The sequence below is a fragment of the Branchiostoma belcheri genome, unplaced genomic scaffold, assembly GCF_001625305.1.
Source record: "Branchiostoma belcheri isolate BF01 breed outbred unplaced genomic scaffold, Haploidv18h27 scaffold400, whole genome shotgun sequence".
In the NCBI taxonomy this organism is placed as follows: Eukaryota; Metazoa; Chordata; class Leptocardii; order Amphioxiformes; family Branchiostomatidae; genus Branchiostoma; species Branchiostoma belcheri.
The window spans coordinates 8050-23445 of record NW_017804022.1 but is presented as its reverse complement, the minus strand read 5'-3'; the positions used below and the strand labels follow the sequence as shown (position 1 = coordinate 23445).

General features: G+C 38.6%; 1 long non-coding RNA gene across 1 annotated transcript in view; it reads right to left on the bottom strand.

The window, feature by feature from the left end:
- LOC109477661 overlaps nucleotides 1-905 on the bottom strand; it is a 2602-nt gene extending 1697 nt beyond the window's left edge. Inside the window, exon 1 of the long non-coding RNA XR_002140687.1 lies at nucleotides 399-905. This is a non-coding gene — a long non-coding RNA (uncharacterized LOC109477661). The remainder of the gene's footprint in view (nucleotides 1-398) is intronic.
- Nucleotides 906-15396: the final 14491 nt, after the last annotated feature.

Below are 15396 nucleotides of genomic sequence, written 5' to 3'. Positions count from 1 at the left end.
ATGTCTGGCATGGGTTTAATTTTAACCATAAGTATCTATTTCCATGTTTCAGAAAGCATCACAGTGCCAGCATACAGAATTGTATCTGATTCAGTTAGGGGGGGAACTCCCACTGAGATGTGCGCGGGTGACTGAATTTGTCCCAGATTCAAGCTATAAACCGCTTGTAAAAACCTTAGCGTGGCCAGTTTTTCAATTGCTGTTAATAGGGGCACAAGGAGGGGCAGCAACACCTTTTTGAAAGGAAGTGCTCCTCCCTGTGCGAGTGCAGGCAGATCTTCGGTGGCTAATGGACACTCCTCTGGCCAATGGATACTGCCTTGCCACCGTATGATCTGCTTGGAGATTACCTTCGTTACACATATCGGGTGGTTTCTAAGAATTTGAAATTATCTTACCCCCAGATGTCCTTCTTTGACGGTGCAGCGTTGTAGCGGCCCGACGGAGTGGCCCGGCGTTTCCTCTTTTGAAATACTCTTAACTCTTGCTGCTGTTGGAACTTTCACACAGCGCGGACCGGTCAGTTGACAGCGGTGTTCGTAGGAAGAACTGCTAGGAGCGGTTGACTAGGAGCAAACTGAGATTACAGCTTGACTAACGGCCAGGCGACTGACAGAGAGCATAGCCCCCATGGGGTGTCATGCGGCTCGTGCTGATTGGTCGACCGGCATGATGACGGGTACAACAGGCGCCACGGGCTATGTGTGACGGCCTTTGACATTCGCCGTCCATATAGTAGTTGGCACATTGGCATAATTTGTCACTGTCGGCGCCTTTTGTCTTATTTTCTCTCTATTCTTCAAGCTTTTCGCACCAAGACGCGGAGGAAAACTTGCTTTGCCTTTGCGTAATTCTTTTTGTGTTATACAACCGACTGTCAGACTAGTTCCCACTTCGCAGCGTCACTGTCTGCACGCAATTCATGCACATATTAGTGGGGCTTCACAGATTTTCACGCACACCATTAGTGGTGATTCAAAGATGTTTATACAGTCACATATCAATATGTGGTGTTTCACAAACCTATTCCACACTTTACTGTTTCACCAGAAAAGTGTTACTCAAGCACCTTGATAGATCCTGAATGCCTAACCTTGTCGACATTACAATTTCAACATAATGCAAGGCCATGTAGCCTGAGTTATAGTGTTGGAAATGTCAATACACATTTATAATTGCAGGTGAGCAAGTTGTTTACCTATCAAGGCCAAACATTTTGTCGCCTGAAGTTCTTTGATCTGACGGCGAAGTAAAAATGAAATTTATACACAGCAGTTATAGAACTGTAATAGACTGCCGCTTTTCCCATAATACGTCTTGGTCCGAAAAACAAAAATTATAACGACCCGGCGGCCTATGGAAATGACAGAAGGACAGACCTCTATTTCACAGCATGGCGTAGCTAATGAATAAAATGCATGGCTCGAATAATTGGATAATAGGTGCCTCATTAAAAGGTGACTTACCTAACAACTATGGACTGTAGCGTCTAGCCCAAGGCGGGTTTTCATAGCGATTTAATGAGACGGAATGGCCTCGAGGACCAGTGTGTGGTATAGGGCACATAGGTTATTGCAGATTAGTACATGTAGCTACAATGCAATATGGCAAATTGTTAAGCAAGCGGTATTTTGAGATATCCCTCTACAAAGAATTGAATTCATGTCACATTATGGCATATTAATACTTTCTGCTTTTGACAAGGTACTGTGACTTGAAAAGAAATGCTACACTTTGGCTAGCTCAGTTGAATAGCCTCGATCATATGGAGGCGCACATATCGAGTATCTCCGTGTCTACTTCGAACGGCTGTCAACAGTCTTACATTTTTTTAAAGTCTCTTTCATTTCTCTTTGTTTCTCATACGAACTAGTTGCACTTCCAAGTAACAAGTACGGCCGACACTAAGCTGGTGTTTGTAACAAACTAAAGGTTTATCACTAGATATGTCATTTAGGGTGGCCTGCAATAAAGGACATGGAAATTTACTTCTAGTGTGTACATGTGTAGCCTGTGGATCTCTAAAATGAACCAACTGAAGCTATTCATTTGCCTATTAACAGGAAATTATGAATATCATTGATATGTTTGCACTGATCGTAAGCATTTGTTTAATTTAATGATTTAATGATCAGTCTTTCTATTTTATAATGAACTTTCTGCACGTGATTCTGCACTAGGGTAAAACCTTTATAAACTGTGAGGCCAGTAGAGGTTAAAGCAAAAGGTTATATTTGGCATCCAGACGTTTGGAATGTGTCTTTCAAATATTAAATGACAAGTAAAATTTAGATTTCTGATAGCCATTGCTTTACTTGCTCAGAATTTCGCTTAGTTCGCAGTTAAAAAGCTGAGGAACGACACTAAAGAAAATGTCTCTAAAGTAAAGTTTCTCAAAATATAGCCGTCGGAGCTAAATCTTTAATCCATGTAGGTCGCGATCGGCAAGTTTTTATTCCTGATGTCATCTCAATACTTAATTCTAAGTGAATTGCCCGCCTTTGGTATACATTTTTGCAATCCATCGCCTACATCCCATCTGTTTTGTGGCATTGAAAGTGTCAATGATATATCCATGTCCACACAGATACTCGAATTGATAAATAAACAAAGCTATTTCTGACTTGCTCTACAGTCGAAGTGGCGTTTTCAGTGTCATTGATAATGCTGACGATATCCCTGTATCCATGTTAAAGTCGTCTTTTCCACTATTAACAGTACTTTTGTGGGGTTATAGTTTTGGCTCTTGTGGCTAACATGTGGTAACATGCAGTATCATGCGATAGTCTTGTAAACATGCTCAACGGTCTCTCTCCAGCAGACCAACTCCCATGGCATGTTAACTCTCTGTTGGCCGATTAATACTCTTTCCAGCCGCCACTCGAAGCCTGGTAGAGGCTACTCTGTTACTACTGTGATCGGGTGAGAGGCAAGCTGGTACACTGTATGGTAAAGTACAAATATGACAAACAAGTAAAACATGTGTTGAATAAGACCTAACGTAGAATAAAACCTAACCTATTCTCAGTACTCAAACAATAAGGGCTAGCACAAGTCTTTGATATATAATGATTCGCATTCGTCGAATTGTGATCATAAACGCGCGGATGGGAATCGTTCCGGGTTGACGCCGTACACCCGGGTACGTGGGGGGCACGGTCGGCCATAGTTCGCGGCGTGGCTCTTTGTACCACGGTAAATTCTACTTGAATCGTACAATCTTAAGCTTGATATCCAGTTGTAATTACTGGTCTACTGAGGAAACGGGAGTCCTGATATTGACTTGAGGAAGTGAGTGAGCTTTCGGTACGATTCGCGGTCACGTCGTTTATATAGATTACCGATTACAGATTAGTCACGTCGGGTCTGTCTCACACATGCACTCATCTCTTTTGTAAAGCTCTTATTTACTCAATCCAACATTTATCTTTGTACAAGTGACTGGTTGATTGTATTGGCCTTTTATTATTTTAGAAAAAAATTATCAGAAATGCCTTTTGACAGAATTCGAAGTTAGAATTAAGATTTTAATTACAGATATGTTGTCTGCCGTTTAGTTTTTTTACCATTTGTTTGAAATCGAGCTAAACCACTTCTCAAGACAGCTAAAAAATGGCAACATTCGTATAGATATTATGGTCATCTCCATTTTGCTACTGATGCTTTCGCACAATGTAACTTTTAGACCAAAAAAATGTAGTAGTCCAACTGCTAAGATTAGCACACACAGGCACTGATCTCATTGGGAAAACTTTTATTCACTCAATCCGACATTTGTCTTTGCACATGTGACTGAATTGATCTTTTTGTACATACTTGTATGATACTTAAGTTGGTTTATCGGTATTTTGAATTTATGTTCTGATATGGGCCGTGTGTCTGCAACAAAGAATGAATTGAATGACGGCAGCCAGACGGCATCAATACAATATCCTGTCCTTTTAACCCCATTGCTTGGGGTCAATTTTTCACTAGGGAATTACGAAGTTTATGTACGACAATTCACTACATGCTGTATTTTCTGGCTTAACTTTTATCTTCGTTAATTTTCTGTCCACATTATGTAATGAATAAGATCTCTAAATAGCCTCTAAATAGTATTCCAAATGTTTATCTAAGTAAACAATACTGACCTTCAACAATGATTGATTCCCTGGTAAGTCAGATCTGCAAACAAAACAGGCCCCGTAAAGTCACGCTGTTGTGGAGATGTGTTGTTTTTTTCATTTAAAGAACACGTCCAGTACTGACCCATGATTAAGTAAACAAAGCGACGAAGCCACGACATGTGTTAAAGGTTCTAAAAACCGCGTTATACATTCCAGATGGAAAGTCTAAATCTTCAAATTTCAACGTAAAGAGATATGCACAATGAAAGGTCGACTATAACCTTTAACCAACCTTACGGGGTCAAAACTGACCCGGGCGCATATAGATACGTGCCATTTTTACCTTTTTTGTCGAAACGAAATCCCTTCTATGGGTTCCTTTGTATATATAGAATACAACACGGGGTATTCCGTATCACCCGAGGTATCGGCCCGACCGCGGGCCCAGGTGGGAGGGCGATATGACTCGCGGGAGGACCGGGACCGAGGGCGATGCGGAATACACCGTGTTGTATTTTATTTATGCCATACCCACCCAAGAAAACGCGCCTTTCAATGCAAGATGAGCCAAAAGTTGGTGCCCCTAAACCCTAAAATGCAACAACATCAATTCCAATGTCCGGATTTTGTATTTGGATTTTCGAAAGCGGCAAACACAGTTCGAATCGTCCAATGGAAGTCATTAAAAAGTACGTACGGACCGGTCTGGAACCCGTTATCGAACGTTATCGCGGCTCGGGTATGATATAAATATGTTTTAAAACTTCTTTTACGTTCTTACTGATATTGGAACATTGTCGATGAGTTAACCTAGCTAGCAAATTAATGGGTGGTCCAGTGGGGTCAAATCTGATCCCAGATTTTTAACACAAGTGTGTCTTTTGTTGTTGTCACTGCTTCTTCCGGGTAATACGCTTGGTTGATTTTTCTGCTGTCCTTTAAATGACCTCAACATGTTGACTCAGAAAACTAAAAAAAAAAATTGGAACCAAAGAGCTAGTTGCCTCTGTAGGCATCTTATGTGAGGTGCATAAATTATGATAATGAGTAGAATTTTTTTAACCATGTCAAATTGTCATAAATATATTATGAAACTAAACATACTTAAAAATCACAAAAAAGAGCCTCAAAACAACTATATTGAATTCGTGAAAAACTGACCACATAATGTTTTACACGAATTCAATATAGTTGAAGATTCGTCACGACACAAACTATGGTAATTTGAGGGTTAAAAAAGAAACCATCGTCATTTTTAACGGTTTAGGGCCAAACGTCAGTAGTAACAGGACTTCCAATAAGTAAATGCCTCCACTGTGACCTTCCCAACAATTTGAATAGTCTGAACTGTCTTAGACAGGCCTCCCCATGTACACTGCACGGCTGCCAGGACAAGACCTATGTTATCGAATTTATATCGGCAGGTTGGGATCATTATATTGTATTACTGGCCTCTTTAATGTCACATAATATGTGTAAAAAAGGGTGGGCGCTATATCTGCCCAAGGAGATTAAAGTTGAGATCTGCCGATATATCTTTACTCAATCAGTCAATGTGTATTATATTAAAACTGATGCAAAGTTTTCTGATAGCAGTGTTGTCCCGAACTGTTCATTCCTGGACGGACCCATTATTGATCCTTATAGCATTTACACTATCAAGAGTTCTCAATATCGGAAGTTTTCCCTGTCCCTGCTTTATCCGTTGTCGACATTGCAGAGAGACTAGTGAACATGGTTGTGCTCTACTACGCCAAGTCTCACCTTATCAGATACCTCTTCGTACGTCTAATTTATCTTCGCAGTCGACTCGTGGATGGGAACTGTGCTATCCTCCCGCATTTTACACGGCCTGCTACGACAACTGTAGGTACTAGCCTTACTATATCACGTATTCAGCAGACCTTTTACTGGTGGAAAGGAGACCCAGATAGCGAGAGATTGCGTGACACAGGATTTATCTACATGGTTCTTGCTTTGTTTCCTTAACAATAAAGAATACTATTTATGCTATGTCAGAATCAATATTGTGCATTGAAGGTTTAAAATTGGTGACGGTTTAAAATAGGTGACCTTTGTATAAAGAACATTGTTGAAAATGACTACAGGAAACCGATAGATAGTGTACCCAGATAGGTGTCATCTTGAAGATCAAACCAAATTATTCTTAACGCCGCTAGAGTTGTATATGTATTTGAAGCTATTTCTTGTTTGTCTTATTTGACTTGTCATAAAGTGGGCCGGGTGGTTACGGGGATAGCAAATATCTGAACTAATTTGTGCTTCAATCTTACCTAAAAATGCACTTTATAAACTGCGCCACTACTAAATAGAACTGCAAATCATGGGACCCTTTATTCATGTTCAGTACATTAAAAGACAAAAACGCAGCGTCTAGCTTCCTCGATTTTTTAAGGCATTTTTTTTTTTGTTATGAAACAGAGTAATGCTTTCCATGGCAGGGATCGTCAGCTAATTAATGAATAGAAATTTAAAGTCATATTGGGCAACAAACCATATTTGGCATTTGATACGTATTCTAAGAACGATATTAATAACGTAAAGAAACGAAATTTTCTGATCCATGTTATCGAGACGATTTCAAACCCGGTTTATGGTTTAATAAAGATTAAATACATTTTGCCAGTTTACGCCCGTTTGCTATTCTTTTACAAACTATTCTGTGCAGACCACTTTTCATTACACATAGATAATTTTTGAATATGAGATCATTCAAACCTTTAACAATCAAGACTTTGGATAGCAACTTGACGGTTGAAACGTAAGAATAAATAAATTCTAAAGCATGAAATTGTTTTCGCCCGTAAAAGATAAGGTAATTATAAGAAATAGCCCATCTGTCACAAATGATCGCTATAGGAAAAAGGTTTTGCACTTAACGTCTTAATGTATAACCGATCGGTTAATTACAAAACAGTGATGAGGACGTGTTTAGAGGAACCTGTTATCAGGTATCTTAATTTGGTATTTTCCGGCCCGCTAGTGACCATATAGAGTAAAACATGTATAATTTTCCTACATAAAAGATTGTGATGGGTCAGGGGTTCTAACTAACCGCATCTCCATGTATTTACCAACATACTATCAAGAAACTCTCATCTTTCTCCATTACATGACCTGTTGCAGCAGGTTAGTAGAAGTACTTTATTTGTACACAGAAAACAAATATGTCTACCTGACGGAATTTCAAAAATGTCAATATCGGGTGTCAGTTAGAAACTATCTCGTTAGCGTAAAATGACTGTGATATCTCACTATGTCACAGAAACCGTAGGCCACCCTCTCTTCTTCTTTCTCCTATCTCTTTTATTTATTCTCCACTCGCTAACTAACGATTAAATGTTGTTTCTAGCCTCGCGGAACTATTATAAAATGTAAACAATTGGAATGGTATTCAGAATCCAGTAACCTGCCGTTCAGAAACATTACTTATTACAAATAGGATAAGTAATGCCCAGAATCGTTCAACTATTATGACATTTAAATATAAAAACAGGGAAAATCCCAGACTAAACATGACGCGTAGATTTTTTGTCAGGCTAACGGGGCCTGTCTTATATTGTCATCATTTCAAAGGGTTATCTTCATTAATAATGTACCAGGTAGAATATCGCCCACAAAATATGAGTGATGGCTTCTAAGATGCCCCGTTCAAGGTTAAAGGTTTAAATATCAGTAACTGCTGAATTTCAAGCAAATTGTTAAACCTCGGACAAACAATTTCCTTCACACATTATGTTTCCTACAGATATCTAACAGGGAAATAAACACAAATCTAACAACCACATTTTGCAGTTACAAACACTAGGGCACGTCAGTTCGTTTGCAGACGCTGGCCGGGCGCTTACAATATACATTGATTTCGTTAAGAGAAGTCTAACATTTACCTTTCCGCAGTATTGCGAATGACGAACGTCACGAAATAAAACGACTTATGTGCCAGATCAGCACGGACGTACATGGCTTGTTCTCATTGAAATATACAGAAAAGCGATTTTCAAGGTTGAAATATAGATAAACTGATTTTTTTTAGACAAGCTTACTTTACTTTTTGAGAAACAATCTCAACATAGTATCGCCACAAAACAACAGTTTTTTTTGGCATATGAAGTTACTGAATATTAATGAACTTTGAGAAAACGTGCAGTTTTTTTTAGATCGGCAAAAAAAACAGCAACTTCAAAGGAAAAGAGGGGTAAATAAACCTTATATTCATGATACACCTCAAAAGCCATTAGTTTAGGCGTCCGTATCTATGAAAATATAAATGTACCTTTTGCAGATTTAGTCTTAGGGAATCACCTTTAGTTAAGTTTAGGAATAAGATGATCCGGAAGTTCAATTACGACTTTTTGGGGAGATTTCTTAACAGTCAAACTGATAGTTATGTAATAATCTTTAACCGATATTGATTAGAATCATTTGTGTCTTATTACACCAGCAACATAAATAAAAGTGCGACAAGGTGCAGCTTATTTAGGAGCAGTAGAGTACAGTGAGTATGGAAAAAACAGCAACGGATGTCGATGTCACACCGTCACCAAACATGGCTTCACCAGATCACAGGCGTCGTCAAGTTGTAATTTGTTGTGCTCTGATCTCTTAGGAATAATGCACGGAAAAGTTTACTTCTAGATCCTTTAAAGTAATGAAAGGTAGTTTCATATATCCTTACCTTACCTTAGACCTTAGGTCCTCCTGTGCCTACAGGCACATTGGGCAGCAAGTTTCCATCTGGGCCGAGTAGCTGCTGCTTCCTCAGCCTCTTCCCAGGCAATGTTGGCCCTCTTGAGGTCCTCCTGAAAGGTTCTTCGCCAGGTGTTCTTTGGCCGACCTCTCTTCCTTCTGCCCCCTGGTGGCACCCAGGTCATGGCAGTCTTTGAGTGGCGCTGGCTTGGTAGGCGTAGGATGTGGCCTGCCAGTTGCATCCTCTTGCCTGTTATAATGTCCCCCAAGGGTTGGGTCTTTGCCCTTCTGAGAATCTTCTCGTTAGTGATGTGGTCTTTTTCATATATCACTTAAACTATAAACGCATTTTACAGTCTGAAGCAGAAAAAGGCTCGCTACAGGTGTAACCTCTGTTACCGGTAATGGCGGCTACAATATCACAGTTTTTTTTACTTTACTTCGAAAAGATTTGCAGTTTCTACTATCATCATTTAGGAGCAAGAGAGCAAAAGCACAGTCATGTGAAACTGGCCAACTCTTATATCTCGTGATGTGAGTAATGTTGCAACTAACAAGCACCGGTGGCGGAGGTTACAATCATTACTGCAAACCAGTTTGTTCGCCAAGGGTGGCTACAGAGGGCAGCGAACACTCCTTTCGTCTTCCCTCGAAAACGCACAGAACTTACAAAAAGTCATAAAAATGGCAATTTATTGTCTTATATGTGGCTTAATCTAAATTTCACAACCGTCTAACTTGAACGGAAACGATGTTACATAAAATAACATGTTATATTTATTTAACGATGTTATATAAATATAGTGACAGGAGCGATCTAACTTGATCAGACGGCAATAATGAGGTCCATGGTTTGGCTAATAACTAGTCGTTACCAGTGGTGACAGCATTTTTACATTTGTATAAGTACAAATAACTTACAGGTTTTCTGTAACTTTTCTAAAAATCAATGCCATGTATCATCATGCAGCTTCAAAGATGAGGTGTTTTACTTAATAATTATAAGTAGTGCAGTGCGGAAATATTACGCAAAGTGTTCTGAACATTTTGCAATAGATATGCGCTGGAAAACAATTTGATCTGTGAAAATCTTTATAGTCTTTCAGCGTGGTAACATTGATTCAACTCTCTGTACATCTAAATCTACCAATCCCCGATAACATCAGTGGGCCACATACCACACGCTGACCCTCGTGACCTTTCCATCCAATTATCTTGCTACAAAAAAGCGCCCGGAGCTAGACGCTTAAATCAGGCGTGAGATCAAAGACGTTACTTTGTGTGACGAAGGTTATAACTTTTTGGGTTGGATGCAGCGTAAATTATTAAAGGAAAAGTTTCCAAATGGTATTTTGTGTTTATTGCCTCATAAAAGTAGGTGCTTATCCGACTATTCTGTCTGCTTCTCTATGTTTTCAGATTTCCCTGCCTAGCACTATTAACGGTTCTTTTGTTTTTGACCACCCGTGCATGACGCCGAGGCAGACTACTCTGTACTTCGCAGGGATGTGTGGATTGCTTTCTTCACAGCTGACTGACCCGTTTACAAAACAAACAAAATGGCCGCGATCCTGTTTACACATAACGTATCAGGTCGTTACCCGATGCTTTGTTAGTCTATAATTTAGTAGCTTTTCTCATTTCATTTTTTCTATATCTCTAAATCTAAGAGATTTGGGCAGGTGGAGCTATCCTTAAAGCCTACTAATCCTTTTCAGATTTGCGTTACAAAGAGGTTGTCAATTTTCTGGCAATTCCCAATAGTCCCATAAGAATATACTACGTTTTTGTCAACTGCTTTCTTTGTTGTAACGATGCCTTACAGAATCATTTTTTAATTATGCTAAATACCTTCAAATCGGTGTTTTAAAGTTTACTTAGATTTGAGCTTTGTGTGACCATATTTGTTTTTGAAATTAAATTTAAATTTAAATTAATTAAAATAAAATCTTAATTATTGCATCTGTTTAGAAGCCTTTAAAAGTGGTATGAACAATCTAATATATCAACAGGACCTCCCCGAGGACATCCTTGCATTTGCGACGCGTATTCCCATTACACTATCCCACTGATGTAGGTAATGTTTTCTCAATGTGTTAACTACATTTAATCCTTGTGTAATATGTGCAACCACCAATGAAGGTATAGGTTAGTTAGGCCTTCCAAGATTGATAATACGTTTCTACAACCACAATAAAGGCAAAAAAACATTTATTTGACTCAGTTATGACAGGGAATCTCACCTCGACCATTTTAGCAGTAAACAGTCCTCGACCTTGATTGGAGGACATCCATAGTTACAGACAACTACATGTACACTACACTGATCACTGAACCATAAGAGTTAGAAGTACAACAGAACGTAGAAAGACGCGATTGTCTGTAACTTTCTTTTTTTACAAACAAGCTAACGATCTATGCCACATTAACATGACCTAACTGACGAGGGCCATACGAGATCAAAACTACATTTTCCCCCTTCCAATCGGTAATTATTCGTGGTCAATTTTTCACAGATAGAAGTACTCAAAAAAGTTTTGAAGGTACACAATGCCTGACGATAAGTATTGGATGCTATTTAGAATCTTACAGTTTTCAAAATTAGTTCAATTGCTTGAGCGGCATTTTGTTTGTGTCTGTAAGTCACATCACGGTTTCTAAAAAATAGCGCGAAACCCTACAAGACTTCAGGAGGAGTGCTAATATTAGTTCTTTTCAATATCTACTCCTGGCTACCTGTACAATACGTCTTTAGCCTGTAGAAAGAAGGTACAGGAAAGGATGAATGATAACGTGGAAAATCCGGGATCCAAACAAATTAAGGCTAGTCTGGGAAAATATTGTAAAGATCTAAATTCTTTGAACAATATTATTTGCAATAGTCATACGAGCAGGGTCTTATGTTCACAGGACAAGTCTAGAAAGTCTATTCTTTAAACGTTTTTACAAAACCACTCAGGTTCATATTACATTTTTTATCAAAACATTTAAAAAGAAAAATAAATGACGGGTTACATTTGAATATTTTCATTCTGTTGACGTTTATTGTTTATACCTAAAATGCAAGGTTATCTTTTCAGTTAAAAGCTAAGAAACGTCTCTTAAGAAATTGTTTGTATGTTTCCTATGTCTATACAGTATAAAATATAATGAAATAAATAAGATATTCTGAAGTTACATTTCTAAAAATAAGCAAATGTAAAATAGGCCAGCTTAATTGTACGTCAAATCTTTAATCCTCGCTGATCGACTGTTCAGATTTCTCTCCCCGATACCACCCGATTAAAAGACACTGTTGACCTGATAAAGAACTACTTCTCGGCTCTGAATTAATTACCGTTAATTTGACCTGGATTCCTACCCCCTTCGGAAAGATGTAATCCATATCTACATTTGTATGTCATAATAATGGACTTTTGCCGGATACATATAGATCGGCGATTACAGATTAAATCACGGAAACAGGTATACCTCACACAAGCACTGATCTCACTGCTTCGAGCCAGAAACTACCTCACTCCTGCAAGTATTTTGTATCTGTACAAATCCACCATCCGTCCTTGCATGGAGTATTGCTCGCATCTCTGGGCTGGTGCCCCAAAAGATTGCCTACATATTTTAGACCGCATTCAAAGGAGAATCTGTGTTGCCATCGGCCATTCTCTTGCCGCAAAGCTGGATTCCCTCTCACACAGACACAATGTCGCATCTCTATATCTCTTCTACAGATACTTTCACGGTCGATGTTCAGGAGAACTTGCACTTCTTGTTCCGCTGCTCAGAACCTTGCAGCGTGCCACTAGGTTCTCTTCCAGTTCTCACCAATACACCGTCAACATACCTGCCTCCAAGTCATTTTACAACAACAGCTTCTTTCCCCGGACTGCAAAATTATGGAACTCTCTTCCAAACAAATGTTTTCCGTCCGATTACAATCCACAAAGCTTCAAAACAAAGGTCCACCGCCATCTCCTGACATAACTACACTATACTTACTTAAGTACATGTACCTCTAGCTCTATGCCTCGAAGTGGCCAAAAATAATTGGCCTTGCATTGAGCGACACCGTCAAAAAATCTATTTGGGACAACTTTTGACCACTAAATCCAATATTTATCTTTGCACAAGTGACTAATTGATTGTATTGATCTTTTTTTAATTTCAGAAAAAAATTCCTTCTGACAAAAAGTTAGAATTCAGATTTCAGTTACAGATGTTATCTGCCGTTTAGTTTAAAATCGAGATAAACCACTTCTCAAGACAGCTAGAAATTGCAATATTCCTATAGATATTATGCTTATCTTCATTTTGCTATCCATGTTTTCACATTTACAATGTAACTTTTAGACAGACCAAAGTAAAATTTAGTAGTCCAACTGCTAAGATAAGTTATGTTACACAAACACCAAACCGATCCGTATTTAAACTGATCTGTACAGTATTCTACACGTGTTCTACTACAGGTATAACTTTGGAACCCAAAAACACATATGAATTAGAAGAGGTACAAACAAGAGTAAGTAGAGTACTTCTCTCCCATAACAGACGACTGACTCCCTGTCTACCTCTTCTTGCCAAATAAATTTTGTTTGATCGTTTAAAACAATATATAAACATTCGAAGTGAACTATGCTTTTGTTTAAGTTAAGATGACCATAACAATATAACAATATAAATACCTTTAAATTGACCTATGACCAACACTTGTTGTAACATAAACATGAACTCCCCGATGTACAACAAAACGTAGAACATTGCAGTTGACTGTAAATTACTGTTCGCGAAATAACTGACGATCCCTGCCACAGAAAACATGGCCTACATGACGGCAGTCAGACGGCATCAAAACAACATTTTTTCCTTTTTCGCCGCATTGTTTGGGGTCAATTTTTCACTAGGAAATTTCGGAGCTTTTGTACGACGTTTGACTTTATTCTGTATTTTTGTCTGGCTAAGCATTAACTTTTATATTCTTTGATTTTCTGGACGCATTATATAAGGCAATTGGAATGTTTCCAAACAGTAGTTCGAATATGAAGGAAAGTAAACAATACTGACCTTCGGATGTCTATGATTCCCTGGTAAGTCAGATCTGCAAACAAAACAGGTGGAAATGTGGTGTTTTTATTAGAAGAATACGCCAAGTACTGACCCATAAACAAGTGAACATTGCGACGAATCCAGGACATGTGTTAAAGGTTCTGAACATTGTGTGAAAAAGTCCAGGTGGTGAGTCTAAATCGTTAAATGTCAACATAAAGAGAGGCGTGGGAACAATGCGCCCACTGAAAGGTTGTCAATAATCTTTAACCTTTGAACCACATTATGGGGTCAAAACAGACCCCAGGCGTCTATAAGTATGCGCCATTTTGACATTTCTTCTTTAAGTTTGTTTGTATGTATGTCTTATAACTCATACGTTTTTACTGAGATTAGAACATTATTGATTGAGTTAACATAGAAAGTGGTCCAGTGGGCTCAAAACTGATTACATCTTTTAACGCTTGACTTTTCTTCTGCCATTTGATTGACCTCCACATACTAAATCAGAAAACTAAAAAAAAGGACCCAAGAGCTAGTTGCCTATCGAATTAGGGTCAAAGGTCATTTAATGGCCGTCTCTAGGCATCTAGTGTGAGGTGCATAAATTATGATAATGAGCAGAAAGTATTCTAACCTGATCATGTCAAATTGTCATTGATAGATTAATGAATCTATACATAATACTAAATAGTCACAAAAAGAGTCACAAACAACTATATTCGTCAGTTTCGGCCCCATTCGGTAATATTCGTCGAAAAAAAAAACCTATATGGTGGTCGAGGGTTAAAAAACAACCATCGTCCTCTAGAACGATTCTGGGCCGAACTTGATCAGTAACAGGACTTCCATTCCCCGTCTCCTGGGCTGATCCCCGTGAACTGTTTGTATGTAACGCTTCTTCCCGGTATCTACCTACCCGCGATGGGCTCTGTGACTCATACAACAAAAGAGCTAATGAAATCGCTCTAGAAACACATCTGGAGGCACACAGCAACAATTCAGACACCAATGACCGGTCCGAAATGTGCTATGGCAGATCTCTGCATACAATCTCACAGACTGTTCTTTGGTTGGCTGTGTGTCACTTTAAATTATGTAAAATGGGACTTTTTTTTGTTTTTTGTGACCTAAATGTACATTTTTTCTCCTGCATACTAATAGAAAAAAAAGATTACATTTAAGCGTAACGGTAGCTTGGCACCAACAACCCAAACTTAAGTGTTTACTATTCAGATTCGTTCCTTTAAAACACTTATTTTAGTTTCAGTAAACTCTTAATTTAGTATCAAGGCTGTCTTGGAGGCTCAAATTTTACAGTTCTCACAGCTGAGTAACACAATTTTTTATTAGTAAACAACAAAATACAGAATGACAACGTAGGAATACTGATAACCTGTAAACCGGGGCTGCCTGAAATCGATTGAAATCGATGCGAGTTATTGTTAAAGTGACAGAATAGGCAAAGGACAGAATAAGATTGTTGCCATACCAAACTAAAATAGTGGTTGACTAAAATTGACAGACATTACAACACATA